The sequence below is a fragment of the Botryllus schlosseri genome, chromosome 12 (assembly GCF_051294905.1).
Source record: "Botryllus schlosseri isolate E-star chromosome 12, Bs_hap1, whole genome shotgun sequence".
Lineage (NCBI taxonomy): Eukaryota > Metazoa > Chordata > Ascidiacea > Stolidobranchia > Styelidae > Botryllus > Botryllus schlosseri.
The window spans coordinates 18631051-18647987 of NC_137247.1; positions in this window are offsets into that span (position 1 = coordinate 18631051).

The following is a 16937-nucleotide window of genomic DNA, read 5'->3' on the forward strand; positions in this document are numbered from 1 at the left end:
TTCAAATGACGTCCTACTTCTGCGCACAGAAGTAAAACAGATTGTGTAGCAACACAGTGCAATGTGTGACCTCATAATGCAATGTGTGGCCTCTTGGGTCTGCGACTGCAATGTTATGTAGGCTAACCTTACAGCTTGCCTTCGCTCATTCAGAAATTGCCTTACTTTCTTATTGCTTAATTGCTTCACCGCTTAAATTTGCACTTTTTATTTAAAGTATACAACAATATGACTTTATAACTGAAATATGACCTAACCAAGAAAATATGACTTTATATGACTTTATAACTTTCTTAATATACCCCATAGGGGCGTGGTTTTCGCGTTAAAATTGATTTCACGACTTACTGATGCATAGAAAAAAATATGACTTTAATGACTTTAAATGGCCCTAGTAATTATCCCTTACCGCCAACACAATGGGTTTTACTTAGTATTGAGTAGCTCACATCGCGACAATTGATTGCTGATTAAAACATCGATTTTGACTGCATTGCTGCATTTCCCGATTTACATTCGCAAAGCATAATTGGATTAATATTATGGGCACTGGAATAAATTCCAACTAGCAGGCACACACAATAAAACACTGTTCAACATGCGCTCCGAGAATATTTATCACAAAAATGGTTCACTAAATATTTTAAACGCGGCTTGCGGCCCTCGTCGATGCAAATAATGCACTTCAATTTGTAGAAGGGGAACGGAGATTTGGTCGTCAAATCGCGACAGAATATGGTGTTTATCAGAGCGCGCGATGGCATCTACGTTTCTAACGATGAGGTCGAATTTGTATATCTAATAAGAATCGTTAGTTTGCTGAAATCAGCAGCAGTTCACTGTGCAAAATACATAGTAGTGATCAATTTTATCGGACTGTACAATCGGCCGGCAAGGTTGCGCTGAAAACGAAATTGCAGACATGCCGCAAACCTGCAATAATTACAATTACTGGGTGCGCTAGTCATACCTAAATACCCAGATTCGGCAATGGCAACGAACACAATTTGTTCAGACGCGGGCTTAAGTTTTAATCAAAAAGATACATAAACGCAAACAATATTACACTCAGAGATTGTAAACTGTTTGGCGAAAGTGTTTCTGCGGACGGTATTAGGCCCGCATGCGGACGCGCTAAATCAAACCACCGTCGATAGTGCACAAGCACATGAGATATTGATGACCCATTTCTCATACAAATGATTCTAGCTAATTTGCAGTACGCAGCATCGATAATACGAATTAGTGAATTGGCATTTCAAAAGGACTGGATTTCTAGTTTTAAATGACAAACTCACTGGCTACGCACCTAGGGTTTTAATACCGACAACGCGCTGGTTAAGATTAGCCTGGGGCCTACGGCATACGTAAGTCCCGATCAGCCAGTCGAATTTGATCGTCAAATGGTGCGATTTTAATTATCCAGGTGTTATTGCAGCAAGAGCAAATTTAGCGCATGCCGCAACCTTGTCGATAGAAATACAAATCCCGATGGTTTGAAATTCGATCCGCGACATGGTTGCGGCCGATAGAGTCCGTCCAGCGAAGTTGGTTGGAACACAGAAGGTTCCTGCTCAAACTAATCGAATAAATTCAAAATTTCCGCCACCGAAAATCTCTTGTTGCATCAATAATTGACAACATAATTCAACGCCGTGCACTGCACAATGCGCAGTAAGAATAACAAATCAAACACTGATAAGTGTCTCCGAGGGAATACGAGTGTATAAAGCAGACAAGAATCAGTAGCCTAGAGATGATAGCAAACGAGAAAGCCTGCATCTAATCAGTAATTCCTGAACTTGCGTATATCACAATGGGTTTCCGAGTCTGACATCGCGACTATTGTTTGCAATTGAATATGCGCACTTTGCGCAGGAATGACTTTCAATTCGCAGGCATACACTAACACACTTTCCTATTTCGCGGTCCAATTAAAAAGACTATCACGAAACTAAGTCAAGAATTATTTTGTAAACGAAGATGCGCGCAAAGACAATTTAATTGAGAGAAGTATAACGTGAATTCGCTGGTCCAGTAGAGAGAGCTGGTGTTCCTCAGAGCACGATAATGGCGATAATCGCATGTTTAGAATTTGTGCGCCACGACAGTGCATTTCTTAAACTTTAATGTCTTTGCTTTGGGTAATGAGGACGACTTTCGCTTGCACGTGCACTCCCACTCTTCATTCTCTCTCGCTAACGTGCGTCCACTTTCAGGACTCTGCTGCTGACTTTGGAGCTCGGCTCACTCTTCTTCTGGCTAGGCTTTTCAAGACGCTACGACGGCGACGAGGAGCCTAGATAAATCTCCGACACATAGAAACATGGCTGAGCCGAGACTCGAACCAGCAACAATTGGTTGCATAATGACGGCCGCCAACACACGCTAATTTAAATATGTGTAGAAGGTCGCAAAATTATAGGTTTGCGGCTGAATGAGGCCGTACGTCCGCAGGTTGAGCACCCCTGGCCTAGCCGAAATAAGGATGAACATATGAGCAAGGCTGCAACGTATAGTAAATGCTAAATACAAATCAGGGCTCGAGGTTACTGGACCACCATCTAACGCAGTGGTTCGCAAACTCGACCCCCTGGTTGCACAAGCATGTACTCTGCGCTCTTCATAAGCTTGCCGCAGGAAGCACCAATTCAAAGTGTCCGAGCTGTAGTTTCCTCGAGTATCATCAGACAGATATCGCAAGCTGGACACATGCTAACTCCACCCTGCTCTACTCGAAAAGGGTGTCCGGTCCATACCGAGAATGGACATTACCGAGAATGCAATACATGCAATACAGGCATGTTATGCATATGAATAGGTCGAGTGTGTGCATGGCGGCGTTGCCACATTCGGTATCGATTGTCAGGTATAAATTTCTCGACAACGTCCGTTACATTAAGCTAGATTCTTGGTATTGGCCATTCTCGGTAATGTCAATTCTCGGTAATGTCCGTTCTCGGTAATGCCAATTCTCGGTAATGTCCGTTCTCGGTAATGTCCATTCTCGGTTATAGCATTCTCGGTAATGTCTATCTCTGTAATAGTATGGAACCCTCCAAAAGGAAGTATTAAGTCCACTACGAAAGGTTAACTGGTGAGAATCATTTGCTTATGACATCACATTGTACGATATTACACATCCAGTCAATCTGTTTTGAAGGGTAAACTGGCGTATCTATTGTGATATAGCTATAGTCATCGTATCATCGGTTCATCATAATGTGGATCTGGTACACCCCTGCACACCCAATCCGAGTGGTACACACTTCAAAAATTATGATACACCCTGGGGTGTACGAAACACCCGGTTGAAGAGCACTGCCATATTGCTCATTACCCTGTGCGCCAACCTGTACTGACGCATAAACCTGCCTCTGTGATAGCTAGCCATCGGCTCATTGTAATTCGGATCTGGTACACCCCTGTACACCCCATCCGAGTGGTACACCCCTTGAAAATTCTGGTACACCCTAGGGTGTACGAAAACCCCGGTTGAGGAGCACTGATCTAGAGTCTCAGTCTGTCAACCATCGGATGCAGCCACGAAGACATAGGTGGCACCGTGTCGCCTGGTGACGCCATAATGAACACTTGTTGATTGTCGATAACATCATTGTTGGACTATAGAACACACTTTACTCCGTGACATTGCTGTGTACAGCATTAAAATTCTAATGAGGCGTTTTAACACTGGCAGGCCATACAGCTGAACTCAATCCTTAAATGTACGATTATTATTCAACTGTAACTGCAGTAAGATCAATATGGGCGGATATCACGAGCTGATCAATAGAAATCCGATAAGTACCAAATTGCCAATGGTTTGAAGTTAGATATTGGTGCACTCGTTGCAAGTCCATCTGGTGTCGACCAAGTTTATCGGAATATAATATTTTCCGTCGAAAAGAATCGAATAATTGAATTAAACACTGCGCCATGCACAGTGCTCCGTGCCCGTAACGAATTAAACTATGCACATTTACAAGTCACTGTGCGCGATAGTTCGGGAATACCAGAGTATCAAGCAGACATCAAGAATGGATACACGAAACAGATGATTACAAATTGGAAATCACGTATCAAATCACTAATTTGTCTCCAACATAAAATACCATGGGGTTCTGACATCTCATCGAGTAGCTCGCACCGCGACAAATGTTTGCCGAGTGTAACGGCGTTTTGGGCTACTCTTCTGCCATCCCCTACTTACGATCGAAAATCATTACTGGAGTGAATGACGATCATACGCAGTAATGAATTCCAATTCGCATGCATAGTTGCATACACAATAACACTGTCCAATTACGTGGACCGATTAAAAAATTATCGCGAAAGAACGAGTATTTGCTTATCCGATTCAGAGCAACGATGAAAATGGAATTTCTCGGCGCGTGCTCGTCATATCAACATGTGCAACGAAATCACGTTTTTATCCTCCGTCCCATTTCACGCAATACATATTGAACATTATCTGTGAACCGTACAATTGGCCAACAAGGTTGTGCTGATGATGAAATTGCGGGTATGTCGAATACTCACAATATTCACAGGCATATCTAGTAGGGATGGTGTGAACGTGAGGTTCACGTTCGCGTTCTGTGTGTGAACCTCGGAAATTTAGAGGTTCGCGTTAGGTTCTGCACTGTGAACCTTTTTCATATATTACAATTTTCACTTCATTTTAACATCTTTCGTTAAAATTTATTGCATTTCAATTGCGGGCCACTCTATGCATGGCGCTGGCAGTATAAAAAATCAATTAACACTAGACGAGCATGCACCTTGACAATCTCAAAAGTTTTACTTGCGTTGTTACAAAAGTTTGCTCGAAATATCCAGCTTACCGTTCGTAAATATTTAGTGTTGAAAATGATAATTTTATAATGCTTGAGACATTGTTAGACTATAGATAACTAACCTACGGATAGATGGGCAGCACGAGAGTCACGGTCGAGTGAAGCGACAACGGCAGATTTGTTGTCGCTTCATACCATGAAACGGGAGAGAGAGAGAGAGAGTCTTTATTTTCATCGAACCAAAATACATAACAAACGGCAGTGATGGTGGTACAGAAAATATGCGTGCACAGTATTCGGTATTAGATAGGAATGATCGATAAGACCGTGAAGGTCATCTAGTCTGATCACACCAGCATCAAACAGGTACACTTGACTCTGAACAGTCTGGCTGTAAAGAGATGTTTAGTTAAAGGAAAATAGAAAAAAAAAATTAAACAATGGTGGCAAATGATCAATGAAGCAATGTCTGGGCGAGGTAGGGCAACAGTGTTAGTGTAACGACAAGAGGTGATCAAGTAGGGCTTTTTTGAATCTATTATAAGGCAATTCACGGATATGTGGTGGTAATGCATTCCAGATGATAGGTCCCGAGTAGTCGATAGATCTCTTAGTTAGGTTGCTATTGGGTGGGGGTAAGTAGATGTTTCCTTTAGACGAGGATCTTGTGTAATGGGAATGGACTTGTTTAGCAGGTATGAAAAAGTCATCAAACACAGGAGGCAGACTATTGGAAAAATATTTGTGAACAACTTTTGATACTTCGAAGCGATATAGTTCATCAACTCGCAAAATTCGATGCTTACGGTAGTAAGGCGATAAATTGGTACGTAAAGGTACAGATGAGATCAGCCGTATCGCACGGTTTTGCAGGGTTCGAATTCTGCACAAAAATGTTGTGCATGCATTTCCCCATACTACGATTCCATATTGCAGATGAGAGTGAAAAAGAGAGAAGTAGATGGTTCGTAGCACTGATCTGGAAACCAAAGATTGGAGACGGGTCATTATTCCCACACACCGAGCTAGTTTTGATATTGTGCATTCAATATGCTGCTTCCAAGACAATTTGGAATCAATGGTGACGCCGAGATATTTTGCTGAGTCACATATTGAGATTTGTTTATGATTGATGTTCACAGTGAAATTATGACTGGCATTATTTAAAACGAGCATCTCGGTCTTATCTGCATTCAAGCTTAGTTTGTTGGCAGTGGCTATTCGTCCGGAACCGGATGAATAGCCCGCAACCATAGTCCAGGCTATTCGTCCGGAACTGTGTGACGTAACTAAGCACGGCCGGCATTTGATGTGTGACGTAATTATTGACGTTTGTTTGCTTGGAGCCATCTCGACACTTTTGGGAGTTCCATATTCACAGATGCATGCAAACCATCGACAGTGTTGGAGGTTATGAAGAGGTGAGTATCATCAGCAAATAGCGTTGTGCGGAATAAAGATGCATTAACAATGTCGTTAATATAAATGAGGAAAAAAGTCGGTCCAAGGACTGAGCCTTGTGGCACTCCACAAGTTATATCTCTGGTAGTCGTTCTTAATGACCCCAGTTTAACAATGACCATAACAACGGTCCGTGCGTGCATGGTTGCGATTGTTTAGAACAATGCCGATTTTCATATTTTGAAGGCTATTTCGGGGTGGTTCCATTGCCTTGATGAAAATTTAATGTATATTATCAGAATCAGTGCGACTGTAGCTTTCAAATAAGATCAACTTTATTTAATTTGAGCGCTCGGGTCGTCATCTATGGGATTAGCAATTACGCTCCCGTTTCATGCTATGAAGCGACAACAAATCTGCCGTTGTCGCATCACTCGACCGTGACTCTCGTGTTGCCCATCTATCCGTAGGTTAGTTATCTATAGTTAGACTGTTGTGAATAATGTTCGCTGTACTAGTGTTAGAAGTGTTTAGGAATACTGATTGTGTTGTGTCGTCATAATACCGCGTATAATCTCTGGCCAGTGTGCTTACCTCATGGCACAAGTTTTAAGAAAGTTCGAGACGTCGCTCGCTGTTTGAACAGGTACGCTGTAAAATACTCTGCGGTGTGTTGGACTGGTGTTTGAATAAGAATCTCAAGCCGCAGGTAGATCGGAGAAGGTTCCTAGTTTCTCATCAAAGGTTATGCGCCCTTGCTAATCTGCTCAACAGCAACGATGTCATCTGCTAATAATATGGATAAGTTGAAGTGCGGTAGGATGAGTAATTGGCCTACGTGGAAGATACAAGTTAAAGGTGAATTAATGGCCAACGATTTATGGGAATACGTTGCAGAAGGAGACGTGGAGAATGCATCCAGGTCGAAAAAGACTAAAGCCGCCGGAATATTACTGCGTAATCTTGATGGCTCTGTGTTGCCGGCTATACCGGAAGAACATCATAGTGATCCTAAGAAAATATGGGAGGATCTGGAGAAGAAGTTTGAGCCAAAGAATTCGATGATGTTTCTATCACTAAAACGGCAGATTGAACTGATGCCGACTTTTACGGATACGAATATTATTGAAAAGATTCAAGAATGTCAATTGCTGTTTCAAAGAATGGCTTGTATGGGTCATGCCGTTAGTGGTAGTGACCAGGTTTTCGAAGTAATAAAGCATTTGCCGTCCAGTTTTGAAGTGACGCGTTCATATCTTGTGAACGAAATGCAAAGTAAACCGGATTATTCGTTGGAAGATTTGCTGGTGAGAGTGCAAACCGTGATTTCGGTTTCTCCGCCTCAAAGTGTTCAAGCCTATCAGGCGAAAGGAAAGTACGGTAAGCCCAAATTTACTGGTACATGTGATCATTGTGGTAAAGTTGGACATAAAAGGTCCATGTGTTGGGATCTGAAAAATGATGGTAATCCCCGTGGTCGGAAATTTGAGCCTCGTGGTTATGGCCGAGGAAGATCTGCTGATAGAGCCAGAGGACGTTTTCAGCGTCGAACTGCTCATTATGCTGATAGTGGAAATGATATATCCAGAGAGAATAATTCGATGCGTGTAGAAGAGAGACATTCTCTGTTTTATTCATCTGTTGTTTTACCTGTGGAAAGTAGAAACCTGGGTATGTCGCATCGTGGTAATAGCGATCGTTTTTGTGTGAGTAAGCAATATCTGATGCTTACGTCTGTTTGCCTGTCTCGACACAGACTGTCTGTTATCTGTGACAGTGGTGCGACCAGTCATATGAGTTGCATTTCTGAGATGTTTATTGAACTGACACCTTTTCGTGTGGAAATTGAATTAGGTGATGGTAAAGTCATATATGCTGAGGGCATTGGGACCCTTCGTATGGCCATGTATGAAAATGGCGAGAGAACTGGTATTGCCGATTTACAAGACGCACTTTATGTCCCCGACTTATCAACAACACTGTTTTCCGTGAATGCCGCTGTTGATAATCCCAAATATGAAGTCGTTTTTGATTCGGATGGTATTCGCATTTTTGATAGAGACGCAGGGCTCAATGTTGTTACTGGCAGTGTCGTGGACAATTTGTATGTGCTGGATTTTCGCCCTTGTAACGAAAAAGAAATGCGCGAGCCTCTACCACGCCCCATCGAGAGGGAGCATTGTTCTCCTAAAAGTGATAATAATACCAACAAAGTTAACTGTTTTCGTGGTTCTGGAAACAGAGATGATGAACCATGTGTTATGGCCAGTAAAGTCGGTGATGTAGGGTCTGCTAGCGACTCTCAAATCCCGCATGGCTCAGAAGGAGTGCTGCCCTCCGAATTATCAATGGCTGGCACGGATTGTAATACTTGTGATATAGCGGATGATTTGCCGCAAGATACTGTTAGGGAATTTGTGAAAGACAATGTTACTGAAAATTGTCTGGCTGGAGCCGTCTCAGCTGAGTTGTGGCATCATCGTCTTGGCCACATTGGACATGATAATTTACGAAAGATGGTGAATAACAAAATGGTCAACGGTATGGAGTTTAATGGTCCGTTGAAGCTTGATTTTTGTGAACCTTGTATAATGGGGAAGTCTACGAAGTTGCCCTTTCCTAAACGTTCAGAGCGACGGGCAACGCGTGTGTTGGAGTTGATCCACTCTGATGTCTGTGGACCGATTGCTCCCGAGTCTCTTGGTGGCTCGAAATATTTCCTTACATTCACGGATGATTACAGTCGCGTGAGTTGGGTGATTCCCCTTAAGAGAAAAGCTGACGTGTTTGCAGAGTTGCGAGCGTTCGTGCTACATCAAGAAAATTTTCGGAAACAACGTGTTGGATGTATTCGTACGGACAATGGTGGCGAATATATCAGTAATGAATGTGAATCCTGGCTTAAAGAGAAAGGAATACGGCATGAGAAAACTGTGAGGGCTTGTCCTCCGCAAAATGGCGTTGCTGAACGTCTAAATAGAGTACTCTGTGAAAGAGCTGCTGCTATGATTCATGGATCGCAGGTACCACCGCATCTGTGGCCTGAAGCGATTATGACCGCAAATTATTTGAGAAACAGAAGTAGTACTGTTGCTTTAGATTGTAAAACACCGTTTGAAGTGTACCACGGCACCAAACCTAGCGTGAAGCATCTGCGGGTGTTTGGGTGCAAAGCTTATGCGTTTTTGCCGAAGAGTGAGAGAAGAGGCAAGCTTGCTGCTAAAGCTGAAATATGTACATTTCTGGGATATGGCCTGTTAACGAAAGGTTATCGTTTATGGAGTGATGAAAGGCAAGAAGTAATAATACGACGTCATGTTCGTTTCGACGAAACACGATTTGGTCAAGAAGGAGAAGTGGCTGAATCTCAGCCTGAAATGCCTGCATCGCGTTTCATCTATCCTGAAATGGATGACGATCAGGAAATACGTGATGATGACAGAAGTGGTAACGAAGAAGAAATTGTAGAATTGAGGAGATCTACACGTTTGAATGCTGGTAAACCACATCCGAGACTTACATACGATGAAAGTTTCCAACAGACTGAAGAACAAGTTGAAGATGATCCTTCAGTCTCATCATTGTCGCACGCGGTACCAGCTACTGATGTGCTCTTGGCAGAGCCGAAAGGCCTGAAAGATGCATTGAACTCTGAGCATTCTGATTTATGGATGGAAGCTGCACGAGAAGAAATGAAATCAATGCATGATTTGAAAGTGTGGGAGTTGACCAAAGCTCCTGCTGATGCAAAGATACTTGGATGTAAATGGGTACTGAAATATAAGTATGATGAGAATGGGCAAGTGAACCGTGCAAAAGCACGCCTTGTTGCACTTGGAAACTGTCAAAAATATGGAAGAGATTATGAACAAACGTTCGCACCTGTGGTGCATGCAAGCTCATTTCGTGCCTTCATTGCTTTAGCGAATGAGAAGAGTTTGCAAATTCATCAGATGGATGTTAAAACTGCTTTTCTTCATGGGAAACTAAATGAAACAGTATATATGAAACAGCCTGAAGGATTTGTAGTAAAAGGGAAGGAAAGCATGGTGTGTTTGCTGAAGAAATCAATTTATGGGTTAAAGCAATCACCGCGTTGTTGGAACCAAGTTCTTCATGAAAAATTGACTGGAATGGGATTTAAACAAACTGTATCCGACCCATGTATATATATTGGAACACGATATGGGGAAAATATTTATTTGGCGGTGTATGTCGATGATATCTTAATTGCTGGAAAATCTGAGAATGCGATAGCTCAAACAAAATCCTTGTTTCAAAAGGAATTCAGTTTGAAAGATATGGGAAAGCTGCATTATTTTTTGGGAATGCGTGTGAAACAAGGAGATGATTACATCTGGATTGGGCAAGATAGTTACGCTCAGTCGGTGCTTGAAAGATTCAGAATGTCTGACTGTCGACCGGCATCTACTCCAATGGATCCAGGTGCAAAACTAGAAAAGTCGAAGTCAACTGATACAAAGTTTGATGGATCTACTTATCAAGCAGCAGTTGGAAGTCTGCTTTATCTGGCACTTTATACCAGACCCGACATTGCGTTTGTTGTGGCGAAACTGGGTCAATATAGCAGTGATCCAACTGTGTACCATTGGCAGATGATAAAGCATTTGTTACGATACATTCGTGGAACTGTTGATTATGGGATACTTTACAAGCGTGAGCCGAATACAATTATGGCTTACGCAGATGCTGATTTTGGTGGAGATCGAGATGACAGAAAGTCAACGTCTGGATATGTAATAATGAAAAACAATGGTCCTATTGCATGGAGATCGAAAAAACAAACTGTAACGGCACAGTCTACTGCTGAAGCCGAATTCATTGCGTTGAATCTTGTCGCTCGAGAAACTGCATGGTTTCGTCAGTTGCATGACGAAATGGGGAGAAAGATTGATGGACCAATCACAATATATGAAGATAATCAAAGTGCTATTGCTATGTGCAAGAATCCTGTCAATCACCAAACAAACAAGCACATTGCAATAAAATTTGGTTACATCAAAGATGAACTTGATGGTGATAGAATTGAAATTCGTTATGTACCAAGTGATGATCAATTGGCCGATATCTTGACAAAGCCTTTACGTCGGCAACCTTTCTGTTACTTGAGAGATAATATTGGTGTTACTCAAACGCCAGTGTGATGAACAGTTAAAAATGTCCCAAGAGAAGGAGTGTTGAAAATGATAATTTTATAATGCTTTAGACATTGTTAGACTGTTGTGAATAATGTTCGCTGTACTAGTGTTAGAAGTGTTTAGGAATACTGATTGTGTTGTGTCGTCATAATACCGCGTATAATCTCTGGCCAGTGTGCTTACCTCGTGGCACAAGTTTTAAGAAAGTTCCAGACGTCGCTCGCTGTTTGAACAGGTACGCTGTAAAATACTCTGCTGTGTGTTGGACTGGTGTTTGAATAAGAATCTCAAGCCGCAGGTAGATCGGAGAAGGTTCCTAGTTTTTCATCATTTAGTGACTCTCTGCTGTGAACCTGACCAGCAATCACACAACATCACAAGCGAAATGCGTAGTCAGCGAATTATGCTTATCCAACCAATCAATGAGATTGATATCGTTTTCTGACGTAAAAAGTATAGCAGGCGTACGGGGTCAATCTTGACTTCATATTTTACTGTATCAGTAAAGCCAAATCCGTGCCATTGAGGTGTTGGCTACTGTTGTATAACTTGTTAATGGGGTAACATCGGCAGCAAGTATAGAAACCCGTTTTACTCTCTGCTCAATATCAATGTAGCAATACTCAGACGCTGAATACATTGTCCGGCCTGGCCTAGACCGTTAAGGATTAAGCTTATATTCCCTGGAAAGTCCTCGTCGAAATTGTTGGCTAAGCGACGGAGGATATCGATTTTATTGGATTATTATATCCTTTGATTGCCTCAGTTGATACATTTAGCGACGTTTAAAACGCCAATATGTACTTCAGCATTGTGGCATTATGTGGCCCGAGTCGTCGCTAGGTATCGTGTGCAGTGTACACACTCTGTCACATTAATATTGCTAGGCTATCACAAGGGCCGTAACAGCACTGCGCCAGGCCCCCCCCAGAAAACTTTGGTCGTGGCCCCCATAGGGTTATAGACCGAAATTATGGGGGGCTTCGCCCCCCAGACCCCCCTCCGGCGATACCCTGTTTACCGCTATTTATGATATGCGTTGGGAGTTTGTTTAGTGAATCAGCTTTTGTCGCCTAAGCGCGCGAAGCGCGGGAAATTTCTAGAATTCATGACTGAATCGGTCAGTATGATCGGGAATTGCATATATATTGTTATCAATTTTTATATTCTCTCTGCTCACGTAATCAGATTTGCCGGTAGGTCTGAGTGAGGTGTGTTTGAAAAGGAAGGACCACTCAATAATAATTAAACATCTTCGGCCGTATACCCGTTGGTAGGAACGAAACAGCACCTCGTCAGGCCCCCAAAAACGTGGGTCTTGGGCTCCCATAGGGTGATGAAACGACCCCTCCATCACGTTGTTCGCGTTTGTCACGAAATCATCTGCACTGTATTGTGAGCCAGCGCGAAGCGCGAAAATTTTCGATAATTTATGATAAAATCGGTCAATCAGATCGGCGATTGCATGTATATTATGCTATCAATTTATTGTCCTCTCTACTCACGTAATTAGATTTACCGGTAGAGCTGAGTGAAGTGTCTTGAAAACGGGAGGGCCCGTAAATAATAATTAAACATCTTCGGGCGGGCGGACCCGTTGATATGACTTTGTTATATGATGTTATTTCGTGACTTCCAGTCTGCTATATCAAAAAATATAGAATCGCCCAAACGTAGGCTTCTAAACTAAGAGTCGCACACGATTTCAATTGGTATTTCTGCACTGGCATAAAAATTTTCCCAGCGGGATGGTATTTGTCTTGTGAGGTTCAGATTGCAAAGACAGGAACATTCGGCGCCAGTCATTTAGGCGACTATGGACAATTAAACCTATATGTATTTTGTATTTATAGCGAAGTCTTTGGTCAGCATAAGGGCATAGACCCTTTCGGCCAAGGTTTTCTCGCTGTCGATCGTTCTGGCACACTTCTTGGAGTCGCATGTTATACGGCCTAAAACTTGATTGTATGTCTTAGTGGGTCGTGACGCGGTAATGGCCCAATGCCCAATTATAAAGATACATGGCTACTTGAATTCGCATAAATTTTCAAAAAATACTCTGTGATTTATGCTAATTCACGAAATAATTTTGGGCCCCCTTCGAGCTCGCCCCCCTCTCCCAATTGGGGCGTTGGGGTGCGGCAGTTACGGTGCTGGCTATCACATCATTGAAAGATAGGATTGGAATCAGCAATATGACGTCACGTGACGTCATGAGGTTCACGTTCGCGTTCACACAGAGCCTTTCAAAAAGGTTTGCGTTCACACGAACCTGAACCTTTCAGCGGTTCACACCATCCCTAATATCTAGCATACCGAGGTTCGGCGCCCGAAAATTTAACATTGAACATATGACTGCTCTGCTGTTGAGTCCCTAGGAACATGGTTAGTCTTAAAAGGTTGCGCCAAAGAGGCAAATATTTTTAATTTCGCGAAGGTCTGCTGTTCAATTATGTGAAATCAGCAGATATGGTTGTTCCCTATATAATAGCATCTTATGAAATCCGTCGGGGCCGGAGCTACTCCTCAAATAACTGGCTCCAGCTCCGGCTCATTGCTACTGCTCCGGCTCCAAAGCTCTGGTCGTGACCTCCCGTCTCCTGTTTCGTCAACAGATTTCGGAATCGCTGAAGCGTACCAGAACTTCTTACGTGCGACGCACATGACTGAAAGTGGCGTTTCTTCACGGGGTGCATAATTATTCTCTACTGGTAGGCATTTGCAATGTGGGGCTCCGATTGCCAGGATAAAAATATTAGACGCCAGTCATTCAGGCGTCTATGGATAGGGAAAATCCAACATCGGTTTCGGCCAACATGAGGTTTACTCGCCGCCACGTATTAGTTTGTTGTAACGCGGTAACGACCGACGCGAAAATGCCTATCTCCATAAATTATGCATTTTTTGGGGGGGAGGAGTGCCCCGCCCATATTAATATCAAGATTGCTATCCACAAGAAATCGCGCGTGGCGCGAAGAAAATTAGTTAAAAAGCTCTATAATTATTCAAAAATACTCTAATTTATGTTAATTTAGGAAATAATTTCTGGCCCTTCGAGGTTGCCCCGCCCCCAATTGGAGGTCTGGGGTGCGGCAGCTACGGTCCTGGTTATACTTGCATATATGACAATCGATTATTGCAATGTCTAATTCGAAAATGATAGATTTATCAGCAATCCGGAAGTTTCGGAGCTGTGTTTTTTTGTTTACATCGCATGTCGGGCGAATGGAACATTCATACATGCATCGTAATACTTTGATGCCAATTCGTTAGTTAGAAACGAACATTCAATCCAGTGATAAAATCAATTTATGCGGTTCCTACACTAAAGAATACAATTATTTCCAATTGAAAATTTCAAAGTTGGCTATTTTTATGTTATAATATTACGGCCTACCGCACGCAGTAAGCCTACCGTATACGTAAATTCAACTATAGATAACTAATCTAATTCAACACAGTTTGGTCCGAGTTTAGTGGATAGACTGCTCCTTTGAACGACACATGACATAAGACCCTGGCGGAATACCTACGGTTATTCCAGCATTAACTTACAGTTACTATATAATCGAAATAATTATAACGTTGCTGGTTAGTCTAGGGTTGTCATCATAAGCGTAGCCATGGCCCATGGACGCCCATCGCCCAAGGACGCCTTCGTTCACCTATCATTCTCGACTTGTCCATTATTGTGACGAAAAACCTGTCACTGTGTCTAAATCGGAGTCAACGGATGTTTAGCCTTCGTAAATTTCGACAATATATAATATATATCTTTGAGGTGAATAATATGACACGTATGGCTAAACTTTCACTAACTACACAATTTCCTAAATAACTCTGTGGTTCACTTCAGAATGCTCCTGTGGCTCACCGGATGAGAACCCTTAAAGTTGAGTCTTGCCTAACTATTGTAGATTCTCAAAATGTATCACTGACATGAATTTTTAAATTTGGAATTCATTTTATGCGATTCGCTCGTATCGACCACTTGTGTTCTCTGGGCAAATTATCTTGTTGCATAATGAATGGTCGTTCTCCAATACACATTGTGACGTCGTTAACTCTGGTTCTCTTTGATCATTACACTTTTCAACAGTCCATTTGCTTCTGAGACAAATGTTGTCGAACTCGGCTAATTTCGGGTCGCTGATCACGAATATAAATTTGAAATTGGTTGATTAGCTTTATAGTTATTGAGATATGGCAGTAATGGCAACATGCTAAAATTGCTGATCATGGACACAATTTATAGTGGTCGGACTCAATATTTTATCAGCCAGTCCCACCAAAAATGTCACATTTTCAGCGGGTTCTGTTATTTAATAGTATCGAGTAAGAGTATTGGTAACCGGTTTGCTGATCTCATAAAATTTCGTGAAATGGTTCTATTGAACCGGTGCAAACCAGCAGGATCCGACCGTCGCCTATAGGTCCGCCTATAAAAGTTAGTCATTTGGCCGTGTATACGCCCAAGTACCTCTATAGGAGTTCTATGACCAGTTGACCACCTATATACCCGATAGCAAATCTCATACAGCTGGGTTCATGGTGGAATCTGGGATCACCAAATATACCTGTGCCAGTCGCAAAGGTATACAAGGGTGTATCAAAAACTTGTCACATGCACTAAACCGATACTTTTTACAAAAGCATTTAGTGAGCAAACACTTCGAGAAATATTTCAAAGCTAAACAAAGTGTCGGTTCTTGGATAATAAAGAATTTAGTTTATCAAATTGAGATTTGATTGATGTTCAATCGAATTTTAGTATGAAAGTATTATTTAAAGCAGGGGTGTCAAACTAAACTTGCGCCGCGATTTAAACCTTCAGATCGCTCGCGGGCCGGACCAGTCAAATGATTTCAAATTGTTACGCCAACATCCTTGCCGTGTTGTCATATGAACAACTTTTGATCAAGCCCGTGTAGTGTGTACGTGAGAGTAGATTACACTATAATACAGTGCTTCTATTCTAGTAACACCTTTATTCGCAAACAATCGATTTTGCAAAAGTACGATGATTGGCCTGTTGCATACGGTTATAAAACGATAAAACAGTGGCTCCAACGACGCTATATTGGGCATATTTTTATGCTCCCTTTGTTTTAGTCGCTATCTGACGGTAACCCTGCGTTTGGTATGCTCCGTGAGTAATACAAGACATTTAACTCACATATACCCGCACGTTGGAATTTGGTTCATCAGCATTAAATCGTAACTCGGGTTTATGTGGAGGCCGGGGACTTTTTGAGTCAAAACTGATCCAGATGTGCGACAACCTATATTTGAATCATAATTTTGTGACAAATTTATTCTCAATGTAGCCTGCATATAATGATTCTGCATTGGCCTTTCCGCTTCTGAGAAGAACTACTTTTCGCAACTGGGTGTCAATGTCAGTGACTTGGGTCCTAATGTTGACTGGAGTGAAACCATATTCCCGCTGTCGGATGGTTATAATGCAGCCCATAAACACAATTCAATATTTGTTGCCTCAAAGGATTATTTAACGGAAATATTTCTCACTAAAAACCTAAATATTTGTTAGAGCTGTGCACTGTGCAGGATAATACAA